The 25,601-nt window shown below is 38.6% G+C and overlaps 2 pseudogenes; both read left to right on the forward strand.

Annotated features, from left to right (window-relative positions):
• LOC136397868 (T-cell surface glycoprotein CD1b-like) overlaps positions 1-16,040 on the forward strand; it is a 40,816-nt pseudogene extending 24,776 nt beyond the window's left edge.
• LOC136397389 (T-cell surface glycoprotein CD1e, membrane-associated-like) lies at positions 12,873-15,284 on the forward strand (annotated as a pseudogene).
• Positions 16,041-25,601: the final 9,561 nt, after the last annotated feature.

Here is a 25,601-nt window from a genome sequence, read left to right on the forward strand (position 1 = left end):
ACAAAATCAAGGCTCAGATTGGCAGAATGATATGCAGATTCAAGGCTGGGATAGAGACTCAAACACTATCATTGTCCTGAAGCCTGGGTCCAAGGGAAACTTCAGGAATGTGAAGGTGACTGAGCTGGAGGAAATATTCTGGTTCAATATCATCAGATTCCTTCAGGTAGTACAGGATCATGTCAGTGAATTCCAGATGACATGTTAGTTCAGTCCTGTGATCTGAGTAGATTACCAATAACTTCTCTCTCTCTCTCTCTCTCTCTCTCTCTCTCTCTAGATTCATGCTACTGCACCCTAGGATCTTTCTCTCCTCTTTCCCAGTTTAGCCAACTATATAAGCACATTTATCTAGAGCAGTCCTCCTCTTAGACTCCACACCTCCACAAAGTACTTCAGATTTCTCTTGCTTCTTTCACTCTTATCTGATGAAGATTCCCCTTTGTTTGTGTCTAACTCTTTCACTCTTAAACTCCAAGCCCTAAGCCACCACTTTCCCCACCCTGTCCCTGAGTGAACTAAAGTGTGACTTCTTCTGTTTCCAATCCATCTCCTCAAGCATCTCTTGCCTGCTCCTCCTCTCAATGTAATTCTCCCATTCATCCTGGAATGTGTACTTCCTCCTGACTTCACCACCCTGCTCCTCACATTACCCCCTTCTTTCTTCTCACCCACTGTTCTTTACCACAACAGCTCTTCCCCACCATTTATGACATCTATACCTTCCCTGTTCTCTTCTTGCTGAAAAATCTCTGAATAGCCCTGACTGGGTAGTTTAGTTCTTTAGAGCAGTGGTCCTCAACCTTTTTTGGGCCACGGACCGGTTTAATGTCAGAAAATATTTTCATGGACCGGCTTTTAGGGTGGGATGGATAAATGTATCACGTGACTGAGACAAGCGTCAAGAGGGAGTCTTAGATGGATTTAACAGAGGGAATCTGGTTATTTTTTAAAAATAAAACATCATTCAGACTTATATATAAATAAAATGGAAATAATGTAAGTTATTTATTCTTTCTTTGCAGATCAGTACCAAATGGCCCACAGACCGGTTCCGGTCTGCGACCTGGGAGTTGGGGACCACTGTTTTAGAGCATCATCCTGATATGCTAAAGTTGCAGGTTTGCTCTCCGTCAGGTCATATAGAAGACTCAGCCAATGGGTGCATCAATGAGTAAAAAACAAAATGATGTCTTCCTCTCTCTCTTTCTGAAATCAATCAATGAATATTTTAAAAAGAAAAATCTCTGAAAACAGCCATATACTACTTTATATTGAGGACATGTTCTAAAAAGTACATTGCTAGACAATTTTATTGTTGTGTAACTATCATAGAGTGCACTTAAACAAACCTAGATAGGGTTGCTACCACACACTATTCTCTGTGGTATATTTTATTGCTAAGAAACTAAAATCCAGTATAGTACATTACTGTAAAAGATATATAGAACATTAAATCAAGCAAAAAAGAAAATTATCCAATCAAGTGATGCAGTAAATATGAAAGAGATAAAATTATTGCTGATCTGACATGGCATACTGTGTTTCATAAACTTCTTTCTTGTAAGTAGAAAATGTACATTCTAAAATAGCAATTAAAAGTATAATAAACACATACACTAGTAGCATCATTTACTACCATTCTCATGTATCATGTACTGTACGCATTACATTGTTACTCTTCTTTACAACCGGCAACACAATGGAGATTTGACCCCATCATCACCACAAACACATGAGCAATGCTGTTATTATGACAAACAAAGTCACTAGGTGTAAAGCCAGTGGCCAGAGCCACTATCGCAGCAGCCGCCTGGCCCATGCAGGTTCGCATTGGATTCAGACAGTCGGTAAAGAAACAGCGGAGCCAAAAACTGATGGGCCATAGTCTTTAATTCTAGCTTGCACCCGGCAGGCAAGTAAAAATACACACTGGGCTCCAAAACCCAGTCACATTCAGTGCTCACAAAGCCACTGACTTATCCGAGTTTCCTAGAATCAAAGGTTTCTAGCTCACCAGACTTATTCACCTCTGTTCCCCATCTCCTTCCTTATCCCAAATACAAACTCTACACAAACTGGCATCTCACTCAGCACTCCACCATCTTGGCTGCTTCTCCTAGCCTCCTCCACGTGGCCTTTCTCTGCTCTCCTCTGCTCTCTCTTCTAATGATAATCTCAGGAACCAAGAGCCCAAGCTCCCGCTCCTTCCCTATTTTATAGTGTAGAAATCCAAACTCTTAATCCAATATACAAAATAGGGAAGTCTCTAATACAAAGTCACTTCTCTGAGGCATGATTGGATTGTACCACCCCACATCAAAAAAGGCTGGGAAAGGCTTAATCCCAAAACCAAGCCCCAGGCTACAAGGATTCTCAACACACATTAATATCACCTGGGCAACGGCCTCTTTAACAAAGTGAGCATAATACATTTTATCTGCCCAACACTAGGCAAGTAAGAAATTTTCAGCTTTACTATAATCTTATGGGACTACCTTCTTGTATGTAGTTTGTTGTTAACTGCAAAGCCATTGTGTGGCACATGGTGCTGTTAAATTGGCTTTTGGCTTCAATTCACTTCTGAAACATTTCTCCCCACTCAAATCCAACACCTTAGATTGCTTCTCCATCCCTGTCCTTCCTGTTTCCTTTTAAATATCTTTTTCTCTGTTTTTCCTCTATCTAGATCCCTTTGAAATCCAGGATATAGGCAGCTGTGAGCTGCATTCTGGGAGACCACAGTAATCTTCCTGAGGGGAGCTTTGGGAGGAGTGGAGGTCCTGAGCTTCCAGAATGATTCCTGTGTGCAGCCACGGAGGGCGGCCGCAGAGCACAGAGGAACTGCACACTTCCCTCTCTATACCAGTTATCTCTAGTATGATAGAGAATCTTCTGTCAAAAGTCTGCCTTGATAACCCTTGGGCATTCTCCCTGCAGGGAAGGCGGAACTGCAGAGATAAGGTTAGTCCTGTTCTCTCTCCAATACTTTTCTCTTTCGATTTATACCATCTCTTTGAGTTCAAAACTGTAGGGCACCTAAAAGAGGAGTGGCTTAAACAATAAATTTTTTGTTTTCACACGAGTGGGAAGGGTCACTGTTCAAACTAGTGGGTTTCTGAGCCCCTATGGTCTAGATTAGAGTCATAATGTGACACTGTCCTGCTCCTTTCTGCCCCAGTGAAGCCCGAGGCCTGGCTTTCCAGTGGCCCCCCTCCTCTGCCTGGTCATCTGCTGCTGGTGTGCCATGTCTCAGGATTTTACCCCAAACCTGTATGGGTGATGTGGATGAGGGGTGAGCAGGAGCATACAGGAACTCGTCAAAGTGACATCCTGCCCAATGCTGACAAGACGTGGTATCTCCGAGTAACCCTGGACATTGTGGCTGGGGAGGAGGCTAACCTGAACTGCCGAGTAAAGCACAGCAGCCTGGGAGGCCAGGACATCGTCCTCCACTGGGGTGAGAAAGAACTGGACCTGGCCGGAAATGGGAGGAGATGGTCCACAAACATGGAGGGAGGGGCGAGCAAATGGTATGACTTAGTGTGTGTGACAGAGAAACAAGGAGGGAGGAAGGGTGAAAAGGAAAAAAGGAGGAAAAACAAGAGAGAGAAAGAGCGAGATGAACTAAGGCAGCAATTTTCACTGGTGTGCAGTAAGAATTTTTAAAACACTTTGCTATTTAGTCAGGGGCAGTGACCTCTTTTCCCTTAGATTGTAAAATTTTTAAAAATGACAACAGCCTACACAATAATAGCCATCCAGAGTGAATTAATTAAAATAATATCTATTTTTTTCATATCCACAAATACATATTTTTTGGTGTGCCACAGTATTTTACTAATTACTTTATGTGTGCCATGAGATGAAAAAGGTTGAAAATCACTCACCTAGGTATAAAGGAGGTAAGAGTCACAAACCTGTTAATTGGTTGAAGTGGCACAAGAAGAAATAATTGAAGATAAAGAAGGATTATTGTTTTAAGAATCTGAGAGGGAAAGTTGGGTTTGTCTTTACATCAAAGCTAGTGAGTGATGGAGCTGACACTCAGGTGAGAAAAGTAAGGGCAGGAGACTCAGGAATGAGTCTCCCAGTGACACCTGTGTGTTTTCTCCCAATTTCCAGGACATTCTACTGCCACAATGGTGATAATTTTAGCAATAATAGTGTCCGCCTTTATTTTTTTATATGTATTGCATTATGGTATTTGAGGTGCCTGTAAGTTTTTAAAAATCTTTGTTTTCTGTCTACCTTCCAATCTTTTATACAATTTTTCTCTGTTTACATTCTTTTAGCCTCAATCTTTCTTTTTTTAAATTTATTTTTAATTTATTGTGTAACACAACCATACAGGTTTCAAGTATACAACTCAATATACCACCATCTACACTCTGCATCATTCTCCACCTCACCCCTACCATCCCTTTCTGCCCACCTTTTCTGCCCTTTGTCGCCCTCCCTCTACATCACTCCCCTTTCCCTCTGCCTACTGCCACTCTGTTGTCTGTATCTATGTCTTATCTGTTTATGTTTTGGGCTAATCCTTTCACCTTCTTTGATCCAGTCCCCTCTTCCCCTGTCCCTCTGACAGCTGTCCATCTGCTCCTGTGTCCCTGCCTCTGCACTTTCTCCCACTTCCTACCTATTTTATATAAATCTGTGTTTTAAATGTGATAAAGTACACATGACATTGAAGTTATTATCTTAGTCCCTTTTAAATGCATATTTAATAGTATTAATTAGACTTTTAATTTGGTATAATTAATCTTTAGTATTCTTTTCATCTGGAAAACTAAAACTGTTTACACCATTAAACAACATCCTATCATTTCCTATTCATCTAGGCCCAGACAACCAACATCTAACTTTTGTTGTATATAAATTTAACTACTCTACATACCTCATATTAGTGAATTCCTCAGTGTTTATCTTTTTATGACTGATAATTTTAATTAGCATAATGTTCTCAGGGTTCAGCTATGTTGTAACATGTCAGAAATTATTTTCTTTTTAAGGATGGCTGAATAATATTTTATTGTGTTTCGTTGGGCAGATAGAATATATTATGCTCACTTTGTTAAAGATGGTGCTGCCAACATGGAAGCCCGTCGCCCAGGTGATATTAATGTGTGCTGGGGGCAGGCTATGGGCAGGCAGGATCCTTGTAGCCTGAAGCTTGGTTTTAGGACTAAGCCTTTCCCACCCTTTTTGATGTGGGGTGGTGCAATCCCATCATGCCTCAGATAAGTGACTTTGTATTAGAGACTTCCCTATTTTGTATATTGGATTAAATATTTTAATTTCTGCACTATAAAACGGGGAAGACCAGGAGCTTGCTCTCTTGGTTCCTGAGATTAGCATTAGAGAGGAGAGCAGAGAAAGGCCACATGGAGGAGGCCAGGGGAAGCAGCCAAGATGATGGAGTGCTCAGTGAGAATTCAGTTTGTGCAGAGTTTTTGCAGGGAAAAGGAAGGAGATGGGGAACAGAGGTGAATAAGACTGGTGAGCTAGAAACCTTTGATTCTAGGAAACTCAAATAAGTCAGTAGCTTTGTGAGCACTGAATGAGTGGGTTTTGGAACCCAGTGTGTGTTTTTACTTGCCCGCCAGGTGAAAACTACGATTAAAGATGATGGCCCACCAGTTCGTGGTTCTGTTGTTTCTTTACCGACTGTCCAAATCCAATGCAAACCTGCATGGGCCGGGTAGCTGTGATGGTGGCTTTGGATACTGGCTTCACATGTTTATATAACATATTTTGTTTATCCATTCACCTGGCAATAGGCATTTAGGTTGATTCCACCTTTTGGCCATTATGAATAAGTTGTTATGAAATAGGTGTAAAACTATGTCTTATGCAGAGCTAAAGCTGTTTGTGTCAGAACATTCAGTGAGATTTCATCATGCCTCCTTTCCCATTTGAAATAAGTACCCAGAAGACCAAAGCTCAGGTTATCAGCTGAAGAATCTATTTCATCGTACTTAAAAATACAATCATATTTGATCCACTCAGAGTATCTAAAAGGTTGTGAGATATATCATTAATTTACCCACTAGCAGAAAAATAATTAAGACCTGTGAATTTATTGTAAGATGACATCAATAGTGAGTTTTACCTGCTCTCCTCCAGCATGGGCTCCTCTGCCCCACTTTAAAGTGTAGAAATCAAAACTTTTAATCCAATATACAAACAAGGAAGTCTCTGATACAAAGTCAGAGGCATAATGGGATTACTCACGAGAGTGCACCACCCCACATCATGCAAGAGTCAAGGATTGTGGGAAAACTTAGTTTTGAAAAGATCTTAGTCTTAAAACTAAGCCTTAGGCTATAATGACTTTGCCAGCTTACAGCCTGTCTCCCACATCCAATACAAACTATAAGTGAGCAAACATATATTGAATATATCCTATTTACGAACTTATTTGACCAACAAGGGCCTTCTCTTGTTTTTTGTTTCTTTTTCTTTCTTTTTTGATTAGTCCCTAAGCTTCAATATTTACTTCTCTCATGTAAATTGTGATAAATTTCCTGTTTTCTAGTATGCCTGGCTGTGTGTAAGGTATATAGTCCTATTATTACTTTATAAAAAAATATGTAGAATGTTATGCTTTTATTTTTTCAGATAAAATTTTAAAAATATGTCATATGTATTAGAACTCTCTGTAGAACTACAGGGCTGCTACTCAGAATACACCCTGGTACCCTGTAAAGCCAGAAACCACGGCCACTATCACAGCCGCCTGGCTCATGCAGGTTCGCATGGGATTCGGACAGTCGGTAAAGAAACAAAGGAGCCAAAAACTGTTGGGCCATTATCTTTAATCCTAGCTTGCACCCGGTGAGCAAGTAAAAACACACACTGGGCTCCAAAACCCACTCACATTCAGTGTAGCTCACCAGACTTATTCACCTCTGTTCCCCATCTCCTTCTCTCTGCACAAACTGGCTTCTCACTCAGCACTCCACCATCTTGGCTGCTTCTCCTGGCCTCCTCCACGTAGCCTTTCTCTGCTCTCTCTGCTCTCTCATGCTAATCTCAGGAACCAAGAGCGCAAGCTCCCGTTCTGCCCCTATTTTATAGTGTAGAAATCCAAATCTTTAATCCAATATACAAAATAGGGAAGTCTCTAATACAAAGTCACTTATCTGGGGCATGATGGGATTGTACCACCCCACATCAAAAAGGGTGGGCAAGGCTTAATTCCAAAACCAAGCCCAGTTTTGGAGCCCAGTGTGTGTTTTTTGCTTGCCCGCCGGGTGCAAGCTAGGATTAAAGACTATGGCCCATCAGTTTTTGGCTCCGTTGTTTCTTTACTGACTGTCTGAATCCAATGCGAACCTGCATGAGCTGGGCTGCTGTGTTGGTAGCCATGGCTTCTGGCTTTACACTATCATATGACCAACTGTCCTTACAGCTTGAAACTCACTTAAAACAGTGTTATTAAGTAATTTTTCAGCTATAATTAAGAAGACAAATAATAATAAGTGTAGAAGAGGTGATGGATAAAAAGAAACCCTTATACACCACTGATAGAAATATATATTGTTATAACCACTGTCAATGTAAAAGAAACTTCCAAACTTGTAAGATTTTAATGAGTTTGTTTGAGCCAAACTGTTGTCAACCACCAGGAAGCAAAGTCTAAACATATTGAGAAAGTGCTTTGGGAAATGGTGGTTTCACTTGCTTTACACATCAGAATCAAAGGGTAAGGTATAAGGGGGTTATATGAAATTGACTGGTGATAGATTAGGGAGGTCAGACACAGCAGAGAGGACAAAGCACGAAATCTGTGAGATTGAATAAAAAGAAAAATGTATATGCTGAAATTTCTTATACATAAGCAGAAACAAGTCAATTAACAGTTAATGACTCACATGATAACAATAACAATGAGGGGGTTCATTGGTTCCTGCTCTGGTGAGATGCCTGTCCTGAGGGGGAAGAAAAACAAGATTACAATTACATTTTTAAAGACATTTTATCAGGTACATTATTGGAGATGTAAAAGACAGAGACAGGCTAGATTAAGGTCAGCATTGATCTCTTTTAGAGAAAAATAGCTCCCCTGAGACATGATTAACCCCCATAAACTGCTTCTAGTTATAAAGTTTTTATTTTTATTTTGACCAACCTTTATGCTTAGTTTAGGCCTCTTAGTCTGCAAGGCCACTATGCAGGCTTCCTCTGAGCTTGTCAGGTTCATAATGTGGCCCCTTTTCCATCCATACCAGTAAGAAAAACAATATAGAGGCTCCTCAAAAAATTAAAAATACAGTTACCATATAACCCAGAAATCTCTCAGTTGTTATCTACATGAAAATTTGAAAGCTTTTATTCCTAAGATATATGTACTCCTATGTTCATTGCAGCATTTACTCACTGTGGCCAGAACATGAAACAACGGGAGTGTCCCTCAATAGATGATTGAATCAAGAGGATTTGGTACATAAATATAATGAAATACTACACATTCATGAGGAAAAAAATGAAATATATTTATTTGCAACAACTTGAATGGATCTTGAAAATATTGAATAAAGTGAAAGAAATCAGATGAAAAAAGTTAAAAAACTGTAGGACTTCAGGCATATGTGGGATATAAATCTAAAAGCAATAAATGAACAAAGAAAACAAAAACTTACAGACACAGACAGCAAACAGCATGGTGGTTACCAGAGGGGAAAGAGGTAGGGTAAGGTAAAAACAGAAAAAGATTGTCGAGTACATGCTCATGTAAGGAGACTTAATTTGGGGTGGTGAACACATTCAAAATATAGAGAAAGTATTATAAAACTATACACTTGAAACTTATATAATGTTATTAACCAATGTTGTCCTAATAAATTTAATATAATTTTAAAAATAAATGAATAATCTAATTATCATACTTTGTATGCTTCATTTACTTTTATAGTATTTGCAAACATCCCCTTATGTTTGTAATTATTTTAAATATTTATTTTATTTATTTTAGAGAAAAGAAGGGAGAGAACAAGAAAAAGACAGGAACACTGATCTGTTCCTGTATGTGCCCTGACCGGGGATCAAACTGGCAACCTCTGTGTTTTGTGACAAAACTCTAAGTAACTGAGATCCGGCCAGGGCTTTGCATTATTTTTCTTTTCATGATTTTTGGGCTGTGCATTGTGAGGCATTTTTGTCTTTTTGAAGGACTTCCTCAAGGTTTCTCTTCATAGTAGAATCCTTTCATTGTTTTTGAATGGTAATGAAAGTAGTCATCCTTTTAAAATAAATATTTTGAAACATTTGGAGCATTTTGGAGATAAAGAATTGGCTGGTGCTCTCTGCCACTGTGACTAAATCAAGTCATCTATAAAAATCATAATTTAATGGATTTTTCTGACAAATTTATATTGTTCACTTGCAGTCAATAAGATATAATTTGATATACAACTTATTTATCTCCTGTTTTTATCTGCATCTCCAAAAAGTACAGTAATTTGGAATTTAATTCTTTGATTATTAACTTTTTTTCTGAAATATTAATCAAAAGCATTAAAATTTACAAGTACTTACAAGTACATATAAACAATTTTTTAAAGTTAACTATCTTTTTTTAAAGTAAATTTTTAAAATTACATTTATTGAGGTGACATGGGTTAATAACATTATAACAGTTTCAAGTGATCAATTTGATAATAAATCATTAGTATATTGCACTGTGTGCTCATGACCTAAAGTCTACTCTGTATCCATCGCTCTATATTCCATTCCCTTTATCCTCTCAACCTCTCCTTACTTCCCTTACCCTCCAATAACCACCCTACTCTGTCTGTGACTATGTTTGTTAGTTTGTTTTTTTGTTTGTTTCTGGCTTTCTACTTTCTACCAAACATATTATTTTTTGAAGAAACTCCATACTGGTTCCATAGTGACTGTACCAATTCACATTTTTACCAGCAGCGGATGATGTTTTTTGTTTCTCTGCATCCTCTCCGGCACTTGTTATTTCTTATTTCTTACCTTGTTGACAACAGCCATACTAACAGGTGGGAAGTGGTGACTCTGTGGTTTTGATTTGCATTTTTCTTGTAGCTAGTGAAGTTGAGCATCTTTACATCTACTGTTGGCCATTGCTATGTCTTTTTCAGAAAAGTCTTTTTACAGATTTTCTACCCATTTTAAAATTTGGACCTTTTTGTTTCTTGTTGTGTTGTTGAGTTGTATTAGTTTTTGCAGATTTGGATATTACCCCCTCATCAGAGATATTGTTTGCAAATATCTTCAATTTATTTGTTGGTTGCATTTTTGTTTTATTGATGGTTGTTTTTGCTGTGAAGAAACTTTTCAGTTTGATGTAGTCCATTTCCTTATAAAAATAAATTTTAGTATTTTTGTATTATTCAAGTTAATTTTTGGTTTTACACAGACTATTAGTTTTATAAGGGAGTTATTTGGCATACTCTTTCAGTTTTTGAGTTTTCTAATATAGATTTATTTTGGCCTCCTAAGAAAATAATAATTAGCCTGAACAAAAAATTTTAAGATTATCTCATTACCTTAGAATTCTAAGATATTTCCCCAGAGCACTGAACGTGAGGTGTCTGAAGCCAGTGTCTTACAGTCAAAAACAATGGATAAGACTGAGTGCAAAATTTTTCTCAACTCTGAGCATGATTCTGTGATTCCTATATCTTAGAGCTAGTGCTTGACTTATGACCACAATTGGTTCTGACAAACTGATCATAACACAATTTGGTCGTATATTGAGTAGGCCATATGTACAGTCTGTGATATGATGTTATAAAAATATTTAAGTCATATTTTATCATAATTTTCTTTCATTATTGTTATATATCATAATTTTATTTATTCATTTTATGCCATTTTTATCATCTCTACACCATTTTGTTTCTTATTTTTATTTGTCAGGTTTAGGTAAAACACTGCATTACCAGTACAACTGGTTTAATATTTGCAAAGAAAATTTCCTCTTGGTAGACATCTTGGGAGGGGTTTGATTAAAAATATCCAAGACACAAAACACAAATTGCTGTACCGAGTCTAGGATAACAGTTGATATGGTGCATGCAGAGATGGTAGTGCTGCCAGAAGCTGGTCCGCACTGTCATATACCCAGCTGGAAAACACTTGTGCTGCCAGACATGGAGCAGTCGTGGCTAGCGATTGTGGTCATAAAGTCGAATGGTCGTAAGTTCCATAGGTCATAAGTCGATCAATATTTGTATAAATATAGGGTTCTAGATTGGAGGATTTTTTTGTTTTGTTTTGTTTTGTCTTAAGGACTTTATTCTGAAATCTTAGCGTCTGACATATATTTTGGCACCAGATGGGCTCTAAGTGTTAGTTGAACGTGTCTATAAAAACTAAAGGGGTAGTGCATAAACTGCCTGCAGGCTGCCACAGAAAACATCAATGAAAAACAAAAGTACAGGGTCCTCGGGTTATAATGACACAGTTCCCTTCCTACAACAGTGACACTATCTGAATTTTAATGAAAGTCAAAACACACACTAGCCTAATACAGACAGAACACTTGCGCTTTTAACAGGCCACACTGGCATAGATAAGCGTATGGGGGGATGCCAAGTCCCTCACTCATACACTGTGTTACTGCGTATTCTTCCACTGCAAGCAACCAAATTAGTTTGCCCACATAGTCTGTAAGTATGATGCTAACAGTGTAAACCAAAACAGTCACGACTCAATTTTTTGAAGCTTTTATGAGAGTGATCATTGTTAATTTGAAACATTGTATGTTGAGACCATTAAAACCTGAAGACTCCCTGTAAAAACTCGACGTAGTAATTAATTGCCCTGTGAATAATCCAGTCCCTGGAGTCACTTCTCTGCCTCCAATAAAACTCTTCTCTAATTAGACATACCAAGGAGACACCAGTGTTCCCAGTATATAAATTGTGAAGGGAAAACTTCTCCTCACACTCAGGGGACCTGGAGACACACTCAACTCGTTCAGGGTAGAGTGGGAGCCCAAGCCCCTGTGCATCCCCTATAGACCCACTCACACAACATGAATGAACATCTATCACATTATCAGCTCACCACTTCCAACTCAAGCATATTCACAGATCCTTAACTGTGCGAGTTGGTCTGACTGGAGAAACTTAAAAAAAGGTATTTTTCTTAGATTATCTGAAAATCTGTATTGCTGCTCTGCTCCTTTTTCACTGTGGGTTATACAGCAACATTCAGTGCCATTTGTCTTCTGAAAGTGATTTTGAGAAGAGAAGGATATAAAGACAGATGGTAGTCTGAGGGGACAGGGAGAACAGGTAAAGCAATGAGAAGAGTGACAGTAAACTCCTGAGAAAAAATAATGGATAAGTAGAGAAATACAGAGAAGACCAAAAAGAGGGAGAAATGAGGCTGGGAAGCTGATCAGAGGAGAAGATCACAGAGAGATCAGGAGTGGGGACACTGATGCAAAGGCCATGGGGCACTACTGAGAACCTCTATAAATTCTTTTATGGAAGAGGAATTGAGAATCCATGTCTGGGCTTGAGTTTCCAAGGCCAAGAAGTAGTACATTTTCCAGTCAGACCACCGACTACAGATAATGTTAATAGTCAGTGCTCCTTTTATACATATTGATGCAAAGGAGGAGATTAGGAAACAGATAAGAGCAAAGAAAATTTAGGAATCAGATAATGGAATACAGGGAGGGGAAATGAGAGACCCTGTGAGGCTTGTGGCTGAGGGAGGCAGTCGGGTTTCTCTGACAGGGAAGTGAGCAGAGGGAGAGGTTGGTTTGCTTGTGTGACAAAGTAAGTGACAGAAGAGTTCAAAAGGGTTTGGAGGGGAAGCTGATCTCTGAGTCTGTGGGCACTTGTCCTGCTGAGGTATCTTTACCTACCACAGCTCTAATGCTGCTGCTTCTGCCCCTGCTCTTCAAGGGAATTATCTGCCATGGGCCAAGCACAGGAGGTAAAAAGAATGCAGGTGCAAAGTTACCTGTGGCTGGGCAACGCAGGGTAGAAGGAAGTACTAGAGAGGATCTGAAACAGGGCGTATGCTCCGACGGGGCATCCTTGGAATTTTCATGCCAGGCTACTGCCAGGCACCATCCTTGACCCTGTCTAAGTTTATATTTCTGATTTTAGGGTAAGAAACAGGATCTAGAGAAAGGAGTCATCGGACTAAATGCTCACTTTGTAATTATTCCAATTTTTCTTTTCCTACACAGGACCCTCTGCTCCCCTCCTTTAAAAACTTTTAAATTATCACTTCTCTGTTTTCAGCTACCCCAGTTGTACCACTCCATCATCCAGCAACAGAAGAGCCCCCCTCCTTTCAAATGCTTCAGATTTTCTCCTTTACCAACCAGAGCTGGTAGCACACGGAGGGCTCAGGCTGGCTGGGGAGCTGCAGACTCATTGCTGAGACAGTGTGTCAAGCACCATCCTCTATCTGAGGCCCTGGCTCCAGGGTAATTTCATCAAGGAGGAGTTGAAGAACATCCAGGTGGTATTGCAGTTGTACATGCATAACTTCCCCCAGGAAGTGAAGGCATTTTGCAGTCAATTTCAATTTGATTGTGTGTTTGCTTTTCCAAGCTAATGTTTGTCTGAAAGCTCCCACCAAAGATGATATTGTTTGGGCTCTGACCATTATTCAACATTCCTGACCTTGTGTCCTGTCTCCCTGGCTCACTCTTTTTTATTTATTTGTTTATTTAGTTTCATCTTTTACCACTATTTGCAATATACCCTCACCCCAAATACAAAGAAGGACCTACATGTACATATCCCTGCACACGCTGGAATATACCCTCATGTTCTGGCTTCTTGTAATATTTGTTGCCTTTTGATTTTTCCCCTCATCCTTGGCCTGAGGCTCAGCCTTTCACAACCAAGATCTGCCCTTTCCTTTTCCCTCTTCTGAGTGTTCACATGACCTAACCAGGACCTAACAACTCCCAAGTAAGGTCTTCCTGCGGGTCTGCTAACTTTCTAACAGTTTTCCATCAGGCCTCTTCAGATTAATTATTTTAACATTCCTTTATTATTTTAATATATTCTTCCCACAGATTTTCTTCACCTTTTTTACCAAACTTTACTCTTCCATGTCTTAAAACAGAAAATGTTTCTTCCCTTGAATTTTTTTATTTTCTATATAGTTGACTTTTACTCCCTACAATATGACCCATATTAATTATCTCTTCCTTGTCCACCCTCAGATTCCTTTGAAATCCAGGTATTTGATGGCTGTGGAATGCATTCTGGAAAAGCCCACAGAGTTTTTTAAATGCAGCATATCAAGGATCAGATTTCCTGAGTTTCCAAGGAAATTCCTGGAAGCCGTCTCCAGGAGCAGAGAGTCAGGCTCAGAATGTCTGTAAGATACTTAATCATCACTACCCTGTTATTAAAGACTAGAAAGCCCGGCGGTCATATGAAATGACCGTTGTTCTAGCCATGACACAGGGAAATCGCTGCAGGATGGCAGTCAGTATCCTATTGCGCTCAGCAGGGGCGCACCCTGCCTCATCTCCTGCGCCCCCCCCTTCCCCTGGCCCTGTCGCAGGCCGGCCTCCCTCCACCCCCACCCTCTACTTCCCCTGCTGGCTGCTCGTCACCCCATTGGCTAGTACAGTTACGCAAGCAACCAATAAGCTACCGGCAACAAACAGACACTTAAGCCGCATATAATAAAGAAGAGAAGAAGAAGTTGTGCAGGGCCTTCTCAGTGACATCCTCCCTCGGTTTCTGTCAGGCCTACTGGAAGGAGGGAAATCAGACCAGGAATGACAGGGTGAGTGCAATCTCCTGTCCCCTCATAGTTTAAGTGCTTAACCCTTGTATTTCAGTGCTTTACTCTTTGTCATCCCTTTGAAGCTTAGAATAAGAAGCTAGAAGGTAAGTGTGATTTCTCGACTGTTTCCACAACAAGAGAAAGAGTGATTACTCAAACAGCTAACGTACCCAAGCCATGAAACTGAAACTGGGATGCCCTTCTAAACCCATTTCTTCTCATCTTTTTCCAGTGAAGCCACAGGCTTGGGTGACCAAAGGCTCCAGTCCTGGTCCTGGTCATCTGCTGCTGGTGTGCCACGTCTCTGGCTTTCATCCGAAACCTGTGTGGTGATTTGGATGCGGGGTCAACAGGAGCAGCAGGGCATTCGGCAAGATGAAATCCTGCCCCATGCTGACTGGACGTGGTATCTTTGAGTAACCCTGGACGTGGCAGCTGGACAGGCTTCTGGCCTGATCTGCCGAGTAAAACACAGCATCCTGGGAAGCCATGATATAATCATCCTCTGGGATGAGAAAGAATGAGAACCCTGCTGGTAAATAATAGTTTTCCTATAGTTCCAAGGCTAATGAATGAGCAGCTGGAGAATGGATAGGACTGCTATGCACAGGAGGATAAAAGTGGGAGAATACAAATCATAAGGAAGGGTTTAGATTCATAGCAATTTAATTTCAGGAAAGAGAGGGAGAGGATTAGAGGTGCTAAAGATACATAAAAGAAGGCGCAAATAATTTAGTAAAAAAAAGAGAAGAGGATGAGATCAGACACATACATTCAGGAAGAATTGAAATAAGAAAATATGGAAGGAAACCCTTGGAAGGTCTGAACTTTGTGAAATAAGAAGCATTAACTGAAGTAGGATAGAGAGTCTCTCATAGAGTGACATTATTTTGTCCCCAATCAGATGGATACCCCATCTCTTAGATATTGATCTGTTTGGCTGTAGCAGTTACTCTGGTTACAGTGGTTGTGGTGGGTTTATGGATTAAACAGCACAGATGAGACTTTTCTTGTTTTCTTTATTTAACTACTTATCCACTTATACCTTTCTCTACTCTTCTTTTTCTCTCTGATTTTTTCATCTTTTAGATCATAATCCTTTTCTTCTCTCACAGCTCAAATCAGAATGTCTGCTCCCCCCATGCACCCAGCCCTGCCGCTCCCATGGAGGGCAACACCCAGGAACCCAGAGATTCAGGAAGCCACCTCTGCTTGGCACAAAGATCTTGTATCAGAAATAATTGTTGAAGAAATGGAAAATGAGCTTGAACCAACTGTGATGTTATTAGTTTATCTTATTCATAAAATTATGGTCTGCTTCTCTTGAACCTGGTTCATGGTAATAAACAAAGCATGCCTTTTTAAAAGTTTTTTCTGACAGAGATTCTGACTTATTTGGGAACTTGACCTCTCTTCCCCATCATGTGACAAACTCTTTTCAGCTTTTGCCACCTGTTTATGGATCTAATGTCTAATTTAGATGTCTGTTTCTGAATCTTTCTTGATTGATTCCCTGCATGGTTCAATTGAAATCTCAAAGTAAGTACCAGGTGATCTTACTTACATCTGGAATCTAATGAATAAAATAAACAAATAAAATCGAAACAGACTCATGAATACAGAGAATAGACTAATAGTTTTCTAGTTGTCAGAGGAAAGGGTTTTGGGGATCTGGGTAAAAAAAGTAAAGAAATTAAACAGAGAAAAACCCACATAAACACAGAAAACAATATGGTGATTACCAGAGGATATAGGGAAAAGGAGGGCTAAAGGAAGTAGAAAAGGGTAACGAGGTGAGTGTAGGTTGACAAAGGAGGGATTCACAAGGCCTGGTGAATTTTATAAGTTTATTTATGCATTTGTGAACAGATGTGCTCATACCCTAGGGCAGTGGTTCTCAAACTTTTTCTAGTTGGGGAGCATTAAAATCCTACAAATAATTGTAGGCACACTATATACAAATTTCTGAGAAATATGTTATAATAATTAAGTCAAATATTTAAATATATATATATATATGTCCAAGTATGCTTCTATGGTAATTAAACAAAATAAATATGACAAAATTAAATTTATTCTGACATTAAAAAACATTTTTATGTTACATTTCTTGAGTTATCCTTTTTAGAATTCATAAAGAAGAGGGTTAAAAAAAGAAAAAAATAACAAAAAATCTATCTTTATATAGATAGATAGATAGATAGATAGATAAATATAAATATAGATATAGATATATAGATAGATACAATCTTAGTAAGATTTAGTAAATTTGGCAGGTCCCAGCATGAATGTGTTAAGTTTTTTCATTCTTGTGTTTATGAGAAACATGAGCTTGATGTGTCCTAGCGATTTCTTCAATGTTTGGGCATATATTTGAAAAGCAAACTCTCATTTCCTCATCAATACATTGAAGAATTTCTCTCTTTTTACTCTTGTGTTGAGTGCAGAAAACCTCCACCATACATCTCATCTGAACTTTACACCAAAAAAAGGATAGAAGAAACTTGCCTCCAGTCTTTCTGGAAAACATGAGGGGTAGTGTAAACAATCTGGTACCACAGCTTAACAGCCTTTTGCAACCTAATCAGGCAAGTGAGGTGGGGGGTTGGGCAGACTGTCAGCTTACAGCCAATTCCCCACACCTCTGTCCCCCAAAAATCTAAACTCCAAAAACCCTGTTGGTTTTTTGGTCCCCAACAGGCACATATTTCTCTGGAATACCATAGGATGCACCTGGAAATCTTCTAGAGTGCACCAGTGCACCTGAAGCACACTTTTTATAACTACTGCTCTAGTGGCATCAGCAGTGGGAGGATGAAAAATGTCATCATAAATAGGGCAGAGTTTCAGTGTATATCTCGCTGCAGGGGGAAATCTTCTGTTCTCTGTGGCATTTTCAACAATGAAGAAGGTAAGTGGTGCTGACTAAGTAAATAATGTTCAGGTAAATGATGGGGAATGATGAACACTCAGGATGTCTCAGATTCGGGAGGAGGTAAACATGAGTAAGTATTGCTTAGATGAAGAGTCATGGGAACTGCCTTGGCCATGGGTCACCTAAAGTTCAGCCTGGCTAGTTGAGCTATTGGTTAACAACTCTGGACCCAAACCTAACAGGAATAAATGGTGATAAAAGATTTCACTTTCAGTGGTGAACACACAATACAATATTCAGATGTTGCATTATGGAATTGTACATTTAAAACCTATATAATTCTCTAATTAATGGAATCCCAGTACATTTAATAAAAAATAAGTAACATTGGCCCTGGTCAGTTGGCTCAGTGGTAGAGTGTCAGCCTGGCGTGCAGGAATCCCAGGTTCGATTCCCGGCCAAGGCACACAGGAAAAGCATCCATCTGCTTTTCCATCCCTCCCCCTTTCCTTCCTCTCTGTCTTTCTCTTTCCCTCCTGCAGCCAAGGCTCCATTGGAGCAAAGTTGGCCCAGGCACTGAGGATGGCTCTATGGCTTCTGCCTCAGGCACTAGAATGGCTCTGGTTGCAACAGAGCAACGCCCTAGATGGGCAGAGCATCGCCCCCTGATGGGCATGCCGGGTGTATCCCGGTCGGGCGCATGCAGGAGTCTGTCTGCCTCCCTGTTTCCAACTTCAGAAAAATATAAATAAATAAATAAATAAATAAATAAATAAATAACAGAGATACCAAGATGGCAGGAGTGAGAATACATTTCAACTGCTATCACCCGGGACCAAATGGGAGTTACAACTAAATTTAAAAACATTCATCCTAAAAAATCAACTTTGGACTAAATGAAGAGGAGTCTATAAACAAGGATCACAGAAGAAGCCCCACCAAGACTGGTAGGAAGGGTGCAGACACGGAAACGGCTACCCTACTCCCAGGAGTGAGCAGTGGAGGAGTGACCAAATGTACTCTCGCTGTTGAGAGGTTTGCCTTGAGAGGGGAGGGTCCTAGGCCCCAGGCCAGAGCCCCAGTGTAGAGCCCCAGAGCCTAGAAGAGGTGACCACACAGCATGTGGCAGTGAAAAAAGCAAAGGATTCTGTCTGCAAAAAACAGACAGAGCTCTCAGATATGCAGGCTCTGTCTTAAATGGCCAGTGCAGAAAACCTCATTCACAGCCACTTGCCTGGGACTCCAGAAGAGGAAGCACTAAGAGGACTGGAGTTCTGTGAGGAGAATGTGAAGTTGGTGACCCAGGGAGAGACTCTGGGCCACAGCCACCAGAACCCTTATACTGAATCATTTTCCAGTGCTATTGTTGTCATCCTTTTTTTTTGAGCAACAGTCCCCTCCTTGTGACATCAGCCTGGGGGGAAAGCAACTGTTCCACCATTAGAAATCTCCCTTACCCCACCTTAAAAAGACTGGGGTGAATCAGGGACTCAAGTCTCTGCATTAAGGCCAGAGCTTTCACCATATTCTCACAAAAATGTGACTGGTGCTTCTGCTTCACAAAAGAATCAGTAAAAACTGTCCAAACTATAGGCAGACCATATCTTTGGGTCTCAGAGGCCACACCCACCACACCACTCCTGCCTACACTCTTCTGAAGTCTGTGAAATAAGTCAGTACAGACTGACACCAGGGGCTATGGAATGGGAGCTACACCCACCACCCTTACAAATCCTTGAATTACCAAAGGCTCTAGACCAGTCATGACCACCAGTTTTTGCCCCTGGGACAGATAAGAAAGAAAACTTTTTTCACAGGCCAGACAAAATATTAAAATTAAAAAATGTTAAATAAAAAAATGATTCATCTAAGTAAATAAAATTTTATTATGTAATTTGTTTTTTGGAAGTTTTTTTTGAAAGTAAAATTTTTAATTAATTTTAATTGGTGACATTGATAAATCAGGGTACATATGTTCAGAGAAAATATCTCTAGGTTATTCTGACATTTGATTATGCTGCATTTCCCATCACCCAAAGTCCAAATGTCTTCCGTCACCTTCTAACTGGTTTCCTTGTGCCCCTCCCCTCTCCTAGCCCCCTCCCTCTCCTCCCCCCACCCCGAAACCCCCACACTCTTGTCCATGTCTCTGAGTCTCATTTTTATGTCCCACCTATATATGAAATCATATAGTTCTTAGTTTTTTCTGATTTACTTATTTTGATCAGTATAATGTTATCAAAGTTCATCCATGTTGTTGTAAAAGATCCGATGTCATCATTTCTTATGGCTGAGTAGTATTCCATAGTATATATGTATCAAAGCTTTTTAATCCACTTGTCCACTGACGGACACTAGGGGTGTTTACAAATCTTTGATATTATGAACAATGCTGCCATAAACATGGAGGTGCATTTCTTCTTTTCAAACAGTGCTATGGTGTTCCTGGGGTATATTCCTAAAAGTAGTATAGCTGGGTCAAAAGGCAGTTTGATTTTCAATTTTCTGAGGAATCTCCATACTGTTGTCCACAGTGGCTGCACCAGTCTGCATTCCCACCTGCAGTGCAGGAAGGTTCCCTTTTCTCCACATCTTCGCCAGCACTTATTCTGTGTTGTTTTGTTGATGAGCGCCATTCTGACTGGTGTGAGGTGATATCTCATTGTGGTTTTAATTTACATATCTTTAACGATTAGTGATGTTGAGCATTTTTTCATATGCCTATTGGCCATCTGTATGTCCTCTTTGGAGAAGTGTCTATTCATTTCTTTTGCCCATTTTTTGATTGGATTGTTTGTCTTCCTGGTATTGAGTTTTACAAGTTCTTTATAAATTTTGGTTATTAACCCCTTATCAGACATATTGTCAAGTATATTCTCCCATTGTGTAGTTTGTCTTTTTAGATCATTGTGTTAGATAAATATCTCTATATATGTGTGTTTAGTAAACAAATGTGTATAACAATGTTATACTTAAATTCTAAATGCTGTTAGGTGAAATATGAATATATGATAAAACTGTAGTGCATTTCAAAATATAATAGCTAATTTTCTGAATTTAAGAATTCAGTTTGGATCCTTAGGTTGACATTTTTTCAAAAGGGGGTACTTATTGCTACTCTAACAGTGAGTCAGAGTGATAAGTAGAAGTTTAACAAATCACTGAATTAAAGATATCATTTGCAAATTTGTGAGATAAACGCTCTTATAGTTATCTTTTTCTTATTGATTTATCTCTGCAAAGGAAAGGCTAAGTGAAAATCACAAAAGGTAATAAATTATTAAATTACTGTCATTTGAAAATATCAGATTGATTCACTTAAATGCTATTCCTTATCATTATATAATTATATCCTTTTTTTCAAGGGTTCCTATATCTTTTATTAGTTATAAATAAAATTTTTCTCAAATTTACAGATAATTTTTAGACATTTTTCATCTGATGATTTTTCCACAAACCAATGAAATAGTTACAGTAGAAATAAATGTTCTAATATCCTAACACAATTTAAAATTAGGTGTTTTTGTTCTTATAATTAGTTTAGCTATTGCTATGGGGTATACATATTAAAATACCACGGGAGGGTGTTCTGTTTATTTCTGGACATATCTACTGGGTTATAACAGGGTGCTATGTGTTAGTTCTTACAGACTGCTAGGTTTAGTTTTGAAGTAATCTTTAAAAATAATTGACTTCCTCTTCAAATAGTGATGTTAAATTCCTAAATTGCCATTTGAGGTACACCTAAAGTAATCACAGAATAATTTACTCTATAGCTGTTAGATTAGTTTTAGCAGATTAATTAAAATTATTAACAATAGATCTTATAGTTGGAAGAAAATTTTGAGCGGTCTGTTCCATTATTAGATTTCTTCTCCTAATATAAGATTTTAAAAGTTATATATAGTAAATATGTTTATATATGCTCTCTCAGATGAGTTAGACCTTCCCTTTAAGCCTCCTAATCCAAGTCATAATTTTAAAATTTCCCGATTCTAAGTGGGAAAAAGACTGAGATAAAAGTTCTAGAATTAGAAAAAATAGAACAGAACATAGAAAGCCAAGCCTAGTAAATTAATGATTATGTCTAAAACCAATACAAAATTAACTGCAAAGAGAAAGAAACAAACCAGAGAGCTGTTGTTCTCTGACATCTGGGCTTTTTCTTGGAATAATATTTTTACAATCAAAAGAAGTCAGTCAGATTTTAATTTACACTCTTATTTTTGTATAAGTTAATGCATCATTTTACAAGCGGTGTCTTTAGTTCTATGAAATATGATATTATAATCCCTATTTTATGGGGATAGAGAGACTGAAGCCAAAGAAAATAAAGTAAACATACTATAGGTGCAGGTTATATATATACTTCAGCAATACTGGAGCCAGGGCAGTGTAACTGCCCAGATGGTATTATAGTCTCGCCCTTTGTAATATAAGGACAGATTCATCATAATCACAGAAAGAAATAATTGTTCAGTGCTCAAACTCAAGAATGACCCTCAGCCATTTGATACAATAAAGTAATGTAGGAAATGCACTAAATTAACCGATCAACACATTATTAAAGAGATCTTATATTTTATGTAAGTATAAAAGATACATTTTGTGAATAAACAACCCATCAAACATTTTTGTTTTATTGCCTTATATGTTTAGTACACTAAAATATAAACTTTAAAACTTAGGGTGAATCAGAAATTCTAGATCTATTCATTTTAATGTCTATACCATAGGTGTTCTATTTCCCAGAAGGGTACCTTTTTTAAAAAATCATATATAAGGTCTACCGGAAAGTTCTGTCCGTTTCTATCACAAGTTTTGACACATTAAGCACATGTTTATTTGGCGCGTGTGTGCCTCTCTATTTTTATCAATTAATGTATACATACTGATGTAGCAAATTAACTAAAACAGAGTTGATTCACGTTAGTCTTATGTGTGAAGTGATAGTGTACCCATGGCTACTGATAAAGTTCATTTACGCCACTGTAATTTTTACAAATTCAACAAGGAAGAAATGCTACAGAAGCATGTCTGTGGCATCCACCATATTCCCCGGACTTAGCACCCTCTGACTGTCACTTGTTTTTGTCCTTACAAAATTTTTTGAAGGGCAAAAAATTCAAAAATGAAGAAGATATCAAAGAAGCAGTGGTTCAATTTTTCGCATCAAAACATAAAACATTTTTCAAAAATGGGATATACAAATTGCCCTCACGCTGGCAAGAAATCAATAATAATGGCAATTATATTATTTAATAAGGTTTATTGACGGTAAGAAAAATTTGTATTTTGTTTTATTCCAAAAACTACAGAACTTCCCCGTCGACCTTATATTTAATTTAGTAAACTATCAAGGTCTCTGGCGCAGCAGTGATAAATACCAGAGAGAGTGACCTTCTGGAATGTTTAGACTGTTTTAAAGAACACCAATAAAATGCAAATGAAGAGCCATCAGTTACACTGTATTTCATGTAAAGAATTTCACATTGCACATTTTTTTGTTGTTTGTTTTGTTTTGTTTTGAATGAGGCTCCTCCTTAAAAACTAATCAAAGAGAGTATATTTCCCTTCAGGTTCAAAATGTAGGAAGAAGGAGAATGGTGAAGCTGAAAGTCAGTCAACCATCAGACTGCATGTCTCCTTAGGAAGCTGGCCTTGTTCTGGTTCATTCCTAATCATGTCTGTCTGAGACTCACTCTCAGCCTCACTACTCAGGGCTGTAGCCAGTCTATCCCCTCAGCTCCAGCAGCACTCGCTGTGCTCACGTTGTTGGCACGCACTGAGCCATTCATTACACAGGGAGGAAAGAGGCAAAAAGCAAGGATTAATCAGCTGTGAACTTTGCCTTCACAGATTTTATAGTTTGGGAGGTGAGATAAGTCTGTAAATATTAAAGAAAAAGGATGTAAAAATTAAAGAAAAAGGAGATTACATCTATGTGAGAAAAATTAAAATCCACAATTTCATTTGGGCAGCATTTTAAAATAAATATATATTAGATTGTAAGATAGTATCCTTGCTTGGTCTGTAGGTTTAATAAAGCTCTCCCTACCTTTAATCTTAATGAACACTTAAAAATAATATCTTTAGCTGAGCTCTGAGACTTCAAGGATTTGTCCAGGCATTTCTTCCTATCTATTCCTTTAAGATTGCTTATTTTCCTGACCAGGCGGTGGAGCAGTGGATAGAGTGTTGGATTGGGATGCGGAAGGACTCAGGTTCGAGACCCCGAGGTTACCAGCTTGAGCACCGGCTCAACTGGTTTGAGCAAAAGCTCACCAGCTCAGACCCATGGTCACTGGCTTGAGCAAGGGGTTACTCGGTCTGCTGAAGGCCCGCGTCAAAGCACATATGAGAAAGAAATCAATGAACAACTAATGTGTGGCCAGGAAAAACTGATGACTGATGCTTCTCATCTCTCTCAGTTCCTGTCTGTCTGTCCCTATGTATCCCTCTCTCTGTCTCTGTAAAAATAAATAAATAAATGAAAATACACTAAAAAAAAAAGATTGCTTATTTTCTTCTCATTATTTTTTAAAAGGTATTTGCCTGTTAATTGATCTTCCAACCTACACTTAACATAGTGGCTAAATAATTACCTGAAATGTCTGCTTTGTCTTAATTTATTGTTTGAGTCAATAAATATTAATCAAATATTATGAATAGTTCACTGTAATAGGGACTAAAATGAGTGACAAAAGAGACATATTCCCTTTCCTCATGGAGTTTGCATCCTATGACACTCAATGGTTTTTAAAGATATTCTTCATTTTCATGTGTACTCATACTACTATCTGTAAAACTGCTTAACTTCTCTCAATAACCAACAACTCAGGTGAAATTTTGTTAGTTTCCTATACACAGACCAGATAGGGAATCCACTGAATGACAGCTTATGATGGAAAGGATTTGTAAACATAGAAATGCAGCCATGATAAAACAATCCTCAGCATGCAGGAGAGAGAGTGGATGTAGCAGATACAGAGGCGAATAACATTGTTTGATGTTTGTAGTATGTGAACTTGAGTAATGGAAAGAAGTTCAGGACACAGATTGAACAATGCCAGGCTAAGTGATTAAAAAAAAAATCCTTAAATACTTGAAGTTATTAGAGAAGAAAAGCAAGAGAGACCCAGAGTAAAATAAGAAACAATATTTGCAAAAAGATTTCAACTGTCAGGTAAAAAGATTTTTTTTCAAGTGAATCACACTAAAGAAACTTTATAAAACAAATGGATCTTAGTTTTAGTGAAGATTTTAGTCCAACATTATCAGAAATCAGACTGCGTCTAGTCTATACCACACTTCCATACCTTTGTTCAAGGGCTCTGACTTCTCACCATTTCCCTCTCTCACAAGGATCATTTCATTCAACAAAGTTGTATATTCTCAAATCTTATCTGCAAACCAGTGATTTATCAGATTGAGTTTGTCAAATTAATGAAATACTGACAGGCACTGTGTTTTGATTGTTGGTAGGCAAATATATCCCTTCCTCTCTGGATGGTAAAAGGATATGTCTTCAAAAAGATGAAGTGAAGGAAGTCTTTTTTTTTCTCGTCTGATTCTCAGCTTAATCAACTTTAGCTTGGAGCTGGAGCCTTGAAGCTTTGGGCATACAATTGCCTATGTAGTGGAAAGGACAGGTCACAGAAGGGTTAGTTAGGTATTTTTTCTTAGTACCTGGTGTTACTACCTGTGGTATCCCAAGGAAGGTGGCCCATATCTGATTCAGAGCACAGGCTGCAACAAAGTAGCATTACAGTCTCACCCAGGCCATGGGAAACATCCTTCTTCCTATCTGCCTTCGCAAGACTTTTCCTCCTGGGCAGAGCCAATTTCTCATCCATGATGGAGAATCTGGAGCGTGTACATGAACAACTTTGAAAGCAGGCATGGAGCCCCTAGTCAAATGACTACTGGGAATAAAAGTTGTTTCCTTTCTGATAAAAAAGATTTT

This window comes from Saccopteryx leptura, chromosome 3, assembly GCF_036850995.1.
Source record: "Saccopteryx leptura isolate mSacLep1 chromosome 3, mSacLep1_pri_phased_curated, whole genome shotgun sequence".
NCBI classification, from domain to species: domain Eukaryota; kingdom Metazoa; phylum Chordata; class Mammalia; order Chiroptera; family Emballonuridae; genus Saccopteryx; species Saccopteryx leptura.